This window comes from Diceros bicornis, chromosome 24 (assembly GCF_020826845.1).
Source record: "Diceros bicornis minor isolate mBicDic1 chromosome 24, mDicBic1.mat.cur, whole genome shotgun sequence".
Classification (NCBI taxonomy): Eukaryota; Metazoa; Chordata; class Mammalia; order Perissodactyla; family Rhinocerotidae; genus Diceros; species Diceros bicornis.
Window position 1 is genome coordinate 2370462 of NC_080763.1, and position 7387 is coordinate 2377848.

Genomic DNA, 7387 nt, shown 5'->3' on the forward strand with positions numbered 1-7387 from the left:
ATCTTGTCACCCTTGTCAAACATAATTTGATCGCATGGGTGAGGGTTAATGTCTGGGCTCTCAATTCTGTTTCCATTGGTCAATATGTCTGTCTTTATGCCATGACAATGCTGTTTTGATACAGTAGATTTGTAGTAAGTTTTCAATTAGGAAGAATCAGTCCTCCAACTTACTACCTCCTTTCAAGATTATTTTTGGTATCTGGGCTTACTTGAGATTCCATAAGAATCTTAGGATGGGTTTTTTTCTATTTTAGCACAAAATGTCCTTGGGATTTTGATAAGGACTGCACTGGATTTGTTGATCTCTTTGGATAATGTTGACATCGTCAGAATAAGGAGTCCTCCAATCCATGGTGAAGGGATGTCTTTCATTTCTAGTAGTGCCAGGTGGCTGTTCAGGTTGAGGGGGCGGCACTCCTTGAGGTAGTAGTGCAGAAACCCACAATGAATGAATGCATGTATCTTTACACATTAGTTTTTTCATGTTCTTTGGATAAATACGCAGCAGTGGAAGAGCTGGATTGTATGGTAGTTCTAGTCTTAATTTTTCGAACAATCTCCATACTGTTTTCCATAGTGGCTGCACTAATTTGCACTCCCACCAGCCGTGTACGAGAGTTCCCTTCTCTTAACATCCTCTCCAACACTTGTTTCCTGTGTTGTTAATTATAGCCATTCTGATAGGTGTGAGGTGATATTTCATTGTAGTTTTGATTTGCATTTCCCTGACAGTTATTGATGTTGAACATCTTTTCATGTGCCTGTTGGCTATCTGTATAACTAAATTTAAGTCCACAATTCCATCAGTCAATGCCCCTTGCTTAAAGTTATTTTCTGTTGACATACTATTAATACGTTATTATGAACTACAGTCCCTAGTTTAAGGACTCTTTGTATTGTACAGTTCCATGGGTTTTGACACACATATAGTGACATGTAGCCACTATTACGTGCAGAACAGTCTCACTACGCTAAAAATCCTCTGAGCATCAGATTAGCTCTTAACAGCTTTTTAAAATATTAACAATTGTCAGAATAACTTAAATTTTTACGTTGAAAAGTGTTCCACAGGTGCTAAGTTGTGTTAGTCTCACTATTATGATCACTATTAGAAATAATGAAAAAAATGAACCCCTACATAAATAGCAAAAACCACAGAATTTTAAAGATAAAAAGGATCTTGAAGATTAGGAAATCTCATATTCCTCAAGACCCTGCCCTCCAGTCTCTCAGCTTTCTGTGTCATTTATCTGCTGACTCTGCTGAGGAGAAAGAAATTGATAAAGAAAAACAAAGCCAAAAACAAATATTGGTTCTAAGTATTCCTCTTGAGCCCAATTTAATCAAGCACGGCTTCTTTTTTATTGCCTATTTGCATCAGGAACATAATTACTAGCTAGAGCCTAATTTGAGACTATTCATTACGAATGAAAGATGTCATATCTAAGAACAGAATGGAATTCACTGAGGCTTTATTCTTGGGACATTTGTAGGATTAAGTCAGGACACACTGTGAGAGTAATAAATAAGTTCTGTATATTTTTCTTCTCCAAGACCATGGATTTCAGCCACACTTTATACCCATGTACTTTGCAACAACGAAAAACAATTAAACACTGACCTTGAATATTTTGCCCTCAGATTCATTAGTCTTTAAAACATAAATTGAGCAATTTAAATGTAGATGACTAAAAGACTATGGAGACTTCTAGAATATCACATTAGGTCCTTTAGAAGTGAAGAATTGACTTTATAAAGCATTTCTATTCCTTCTCATACCTTGACAATAGTGCTACTGTGACTCTGTTTTAAAGAGGATAATGGCGGGCATTACTTTAATTTGTACTTTTTCTTTTTAAAGTACATTTACTTAATATTTCTCAGTCTCTTGAAAACTTTTATCATTAAGCTCAACCTTCATTTAAATCAGCAGACCTATTAGGTGAAGGCGACATGAACATTTACTTGCAAACTCCTCAGAAAATTACTAATTTAACCTTTACTTTGGACGATCCATTGTAGAACTCAAACTGGATGTATTCGTCAGCCACCTCAAAATGGCTCTTAACTATGTGTTTGTACCTTTACCTGGGAAGATATTATCTGAGGGTAATTGTTCTTCCCAAACACTTTCTTTACCTCAAACAGCAATACTTCCAAAATTTTAAGGAAAATGTGGGCAATTTGGTGAAAACTAAATGACTTAAGTTTGTTTTAGCATGCCAATGAAATTAAGAAAATAAGTATTTTGATTATTATTGAATTTAAAAATCAGAAATGAAGAAAACAAACTTTGTCCAAAGACATTTCTGCAAGTGAAATCCTCTGAGAAACTGACAGCTAGCCTCCCGTTTTAACCACTAAACCATAAGAAATGTAATACCATGGGCAAACACTTGAGAGTCATCACCTACACGCACCCCCAACACCATCAGGGCCACAGATCAGGGGAAGGAGTCAGGGTAGGGGAGACAGCTGCGCACTCAGCATCCTTCCTTCCCGGGTCAGAACTTGGTCCCAGCTGCTCGCTGTCTAGTCTTCTGGGGAAGCAGAGAATTCTTCTGGGGACACAACACACATCGGGTGTTAAGGATGTCATTGTCCTTTTTTAAACAAATTTTAGATCACGTGACGTGCTTCTCAGGACAGGAGGAGCCGCCTCAAGGGAAGACAGATCTTCTCCAGGAGCTGAAGTTCATCCAAGGAGAGCAGAGTCTAGGGCTGCAGAGCGCCACTGCTCTCCATCTCAGGGACAAGTCGGTCTCCAACCCCTCTCCCCCTCCCGGCTGGCCCCCAGCGGTTCCCATTGTATCCTCGGAGGCCCGCGCATGCGCAGGACCGGCGCTCATAGCAGCAGAGGCGCCAGCGAGCTGGAGAGCCCCAGGCGCGCGCACTGGAGGCGGGGTCCCTGGTGGGGAGGTGGTGCTGCAGGGGTTTGTGTGGTGGGAATTGGCGGTTTCTGGATCCTTTCTCCAGGATTTTCAGCGCTGGGGAGCTCTCCTTTCTACAGTGTGGAGGAGCGCTGGGCAGGAGGCAGCGCTGAGGTAGGTGGTGGACGGCGGGCTCGGTTTGGAGATCTCCGCCGCAGACGGCGGGAGCGCGGTGTCGGGGGCGGGGGACGGGGCTCCTGGCAGGCTGCCCCAGGCGGTGGGAGCCCAACCTCTGGCTCAGGCTATTGGGCTCCTCATTGCCTTCATTAAACAAATAAAGGTTCCTACTTCCTTGGGACCACTTTTATAGAAAAGCCTAATGGCATTAATGGTTTCTGATAATTGACTCTATATTTGCAAGGCGAACTTTGAAGCCTGTGAATTGTTGTAAACTGCATTTAATGAAAGAAGCTTTAAACAATCTTTGGTGCAAATTATGTAACTTCCTAATAACTCACCTTCTGTTAACATAGACTGATGACTGATCAATTGATGATTGACATAATGTGTACGGAATTTTGGTTTCAGTCAAAAGGATTTTCTAGGCAGTTGGTGCTAAAATTAAAATCGGATCAGGAGGAGGATTTTAGAAGTAGTGTGTAGTGTGTGTTTTGTCTCCGTAGTCATTTAGATGTAAGAATTTAGATTTGGAAAGCCCAAGGAAAAAGAATTTTGAAATTTTGATTTGACTGACAAGGTGAAAGTCAAAAGGTCAAATACGGAAGGCTATCATTTATATGATAGTCTAGACAAGATAAACCATAGGGAAAGACAACAGATTGTTAGTTGTCATTAGTTTTAATATTTAGTTAATCATTTAGTTTAATAGTTTAATCATTAGTTTTAATATTTCTGATTTAAAAAATACATTTTAATGATACCACCCTAATTATGCTTTTGGATGATACCAGAAGTTAATAACCTATTAAATTCTGCAGTAGGAAGAAATGACATGTTGGTTATTGGTGTCTTTGAAGTGTAAGTATTGGCAGTAATGAAATTTTTAAATAAGCTTTTTTGGATTCTGAACTACTGATTTTTTTTACTAGATCCTGTTGGACATGGCATATTACAAGTTTCAAAAGGCTCTTTAAATTATTGTAGCAGGCTGAAGCTATTAAATTATAATGTAAGATCTTTATAGATGAAACAGGCAAAAATACAAAAAGCCCTTCATCATTTTATCTTTGTTAAAATCTTACCATATACATGAATGACTTTTGGCTAGACAGACCTGAACTTGACAAGATAGACTCATTAGTATGCTGAATTTGTTTTGGAATGTTAAAGTGGGAGAGGATATATAAGTTTTACCTGAGGGTGACCCAAGTCAATATGGTGGGTTTAGCTGTTTATACGCTCTTTCTGAGTTACGATCTTGATTAAAACGCTCATCATAGACATACCAAGAAATTTGGACCATTTTATGTATCAATATATTAAGATGTCCTATTTCTCTGATAGTTTCTGATTTCAGGGTGTCTGGGAAAAACAGTTTCTCAACATAGGTACTTTGGAATATAATTTTTGATTGTTGACTTATTGAATCATAGAATTGTTGAGTTGGAAATAATTTTAGTGGTTGTAGAGTCTAAACTCTTCATTTTCCAGGAAATGGAAAGTGAGGTTTCTCGAGTTAAGTTGTCCATAGTCTGAATGCTATGTAGTGGCAGAGTTGGAACTAAATGCTCAGATGCTTGTCTCAGGATTCCTAGTACAATGTTGTCTGTGCTATATACTATTAAGGAGACAAAGCAGTGAGTTACCTTCTCAAATCATATATGTAGCCAGCAGGGTTGATTCTTTCCCATATGTGTTTTTTCCTTTCTTTTTTAAATAACTACTAACCACAATTAATTGATTCCCCTAGCATATTTAATGACTATCCTTGTGCGTGTCTCCTCAAGCACACGTGTGGAGGACTCCCTAGAATGGACACCTGCCTCTGAGTGGATTGCTGGGCCAGAGGCTGACGTGCATCTGAAACTTGACGAGCTGCAGCCAAATCATCCTCTGAAGTTTTAACAATTTCCATTCCCGCCAACAGTGTCTGAGTCATCCTTGCCCTGGGAATTGTCAGGTCAGCATTGTCAGATTTTTAAAGTTTTGCCAATCTGATGAGTGAGAAATGATGTATTTGTTTTCCTCTTTGTACAACTGTTTTGACAAATTCATAGAGCTGTGCAACTACCAAAATTGAGATACAGAACAGTTCCAGCACCCAGAACTCCCTTCAGCTGCTCTTTTGTAGTCATCTCTTCCCCCACCCTTAACCCCTGGTGACTAATGATCTGTTGTCTTTCCCTATGGTTTGTCTTTTGTAGAATATCATATAAATGGAATCCTACAGTATTTGGCCTTTTGAGTCTGGATTCTTTCATTTAGCACAATACATTGATTTGAGTGTTCATCCATGTTGTTGCCTGTATCAGCAGTTCCTTCTGTTTTATTGCTGAATGTAGTATCTATTGTGTGACTGTACCACAGTTTATCCACCCAGCAGTTGAAGGACATTTGAGTTATTTTCAGTTTTGTCTTTTTTGACTATGAATAAAGCTGCTATAAATCTTTGCAAACAAGTTTTTGTGTAAACATAGGTCTTCCTGTCTTGAGTAAGCACCTAGAAGTGGAATTGCTGGGTCACATGGTATGTGTATGTTTAACTTTATTTTAAAAACTGTTTGTGGTAGCAAAGTCATGGCCCACAACGATGTCTTAATCCCTGGAACCTGGGAATACATTAGTTTACTTGGCAAAGGTGAATTAAATTTGCAGATGAAATTAAGGTTGCTAATCAACTGACTTTAAAATAGGGAGATTATCCTGGATTATCCAAGGGGCCCAGTGCATCACAAAGCACATTAAAAGGGAAAGAGAAGCAGTAGAGTAGAAAAAAGATGCAACAAGGGAAGCAGGGCCAGAGAGATGTCGAGTTCTTGGTTTTGAGGGTAGAGGAGGGGGGCCACAGCCTAAGGAATGTGGTGGTCTCTAGAAGCTTGAAAAGTCTAGGAAATGGATTAACCTTTAGAGTCCCCCCAAAAGAACCTAGCTCTGCCAACACCTTGATTTTAGCTGAAGGAGACCCATGTCAGACTGCTAACCTACAGAACTGTAAAACAATAAATCTGAGTTGTTTTAAGCCATGAAATTTGTGCTAATTTGTTAGCAGCATAACAAACTACACTTTAAAACTGTTTTCCAAAGAGGCTGAACCACTTTGTGTTCCCACCAGCAATGTAGGAGTGTTCCAGTTACTTTCCACCCTCATTAACACTTGGTATGGTCATCCTCTTTAATTCTAGTCATTCCAATAGGTACGTAGCAGTATCTCAATGTGGTTTTTATGTACATTTTTCTCAAGATTAATGATGTTGAGCATCTTTACATGTGCTTATTTGCCATCTGTGTATCTTCTTTGGTGAAGTATCCAAATCTGTGCCCATTTTAAACTTGGAGTTTCTTATGCTGAGTTTTGAGAGTTCTTTATAGTTCTGTCAGATATATGATTTGCAAAGGTCTTCTCCCAGTCTGTGGCTTGCCTTTTCCATTCTCTCACCAGTGTCTTTGGAAGGTCTGTGTAATGTAACTCGAGAGGCTCCACATGACCTTATCTTCCTTCGTTGAGAAACAGAGTGAGGTTGGAGCACCTGAGTCCAATCAGACCTTGATCAGAGTTGGGGCCGGGTCTCACTTTTAGTAAACCCAGCCCTTCCGCTTTCCCCCTGTTCCTGTTTGCTGTGCTCCCCTCCCCCTCACAGGTGTCTGGTTCTAAGTCTGGTAGATCTCTGTCTCCTCAAGTTTAGGAGCCCACAGAAAATTCAGCTACGCCCTTCAGATATCTCAGCGCAGCTCTCCAGCCTCCTACCTTAATATGGCCAATTCCCTGAAGGTCAGACTAGCAGTATGTTTGACTTAGGCCACTTCCACCACTTCTGGACGTTTCACTTTGCTTTGTGGAAGCTTTTGGCCTAGTTCCCCAGATTCCTGTGTGGCACCAAAACGTAGCACAGGTGCTGTGAGGAAGAGCAGCTGTGTGTCTGAAAGCCCTCAGGTTTCCTCTGCCACACCAGTCCTGCTGAATCACTACAAGTTTGGTTAGTTTCTCTTTTCCCTAGCCGAGGCTCTGACTGAGCAAGCCAGATCCTTGGCAAGCACCCAGAATTAGAAAACGCCTGCAGGGGAAAGAAAGATAAAAACTCTTGCTCACATAAAAGAGTTTTTCTTCTTTCTGGAATTTTAGTTGGTTGATTCTGAAGTTCTCTGATGCTCTAAACATATAATTTATCTGTCTTTGTCCAGTTGTGCAGAAAGAGTGCTTTCCTGTCCTCGTCTCCTCTAAAACAGAAGTTCCCTTGTCATTAGTTTTTAACTCCATCAGTTATACATTGTCAATATTATTATTATTTGGTAAAGTCATGCTTTCAATGATTTATTCAGATGTTTACCCTTTTTTAT

The 7387-nt window shown here is 39.9% G+C and overlaps 1 long non-coding RNA gene across 3 annotated transcripts; it reads left to right on the forward strand.

Annotated features, from left to right (window-relative positions):
* LOC131420743 (uncharacterized) lies at positions 1-5342 on the forward strand. 3 transcript variants are annotated; one of them, XR_009223651.1, is made up of 3 exons: positions 1-355; positions 2626-3046; positions 4840-5342. It is a non-coding gene; the product is annotated as an uncharacterized LOC131420743 (long non-coding RNA). The 3 variants fall into 3 exon arrangements; XR_009223650.1 differs by lacking the exon at positions 1-355 and having other exon boundaries at positions 2395-3046; XR_009223649.1 differs by lacking the exons at positions 1-355; positions 2626-3046 and adding an exon at positions 3823-3910.
* The last annotated feature ends 2045 nt before the right edge of the window (positions 5343-7387 follow it).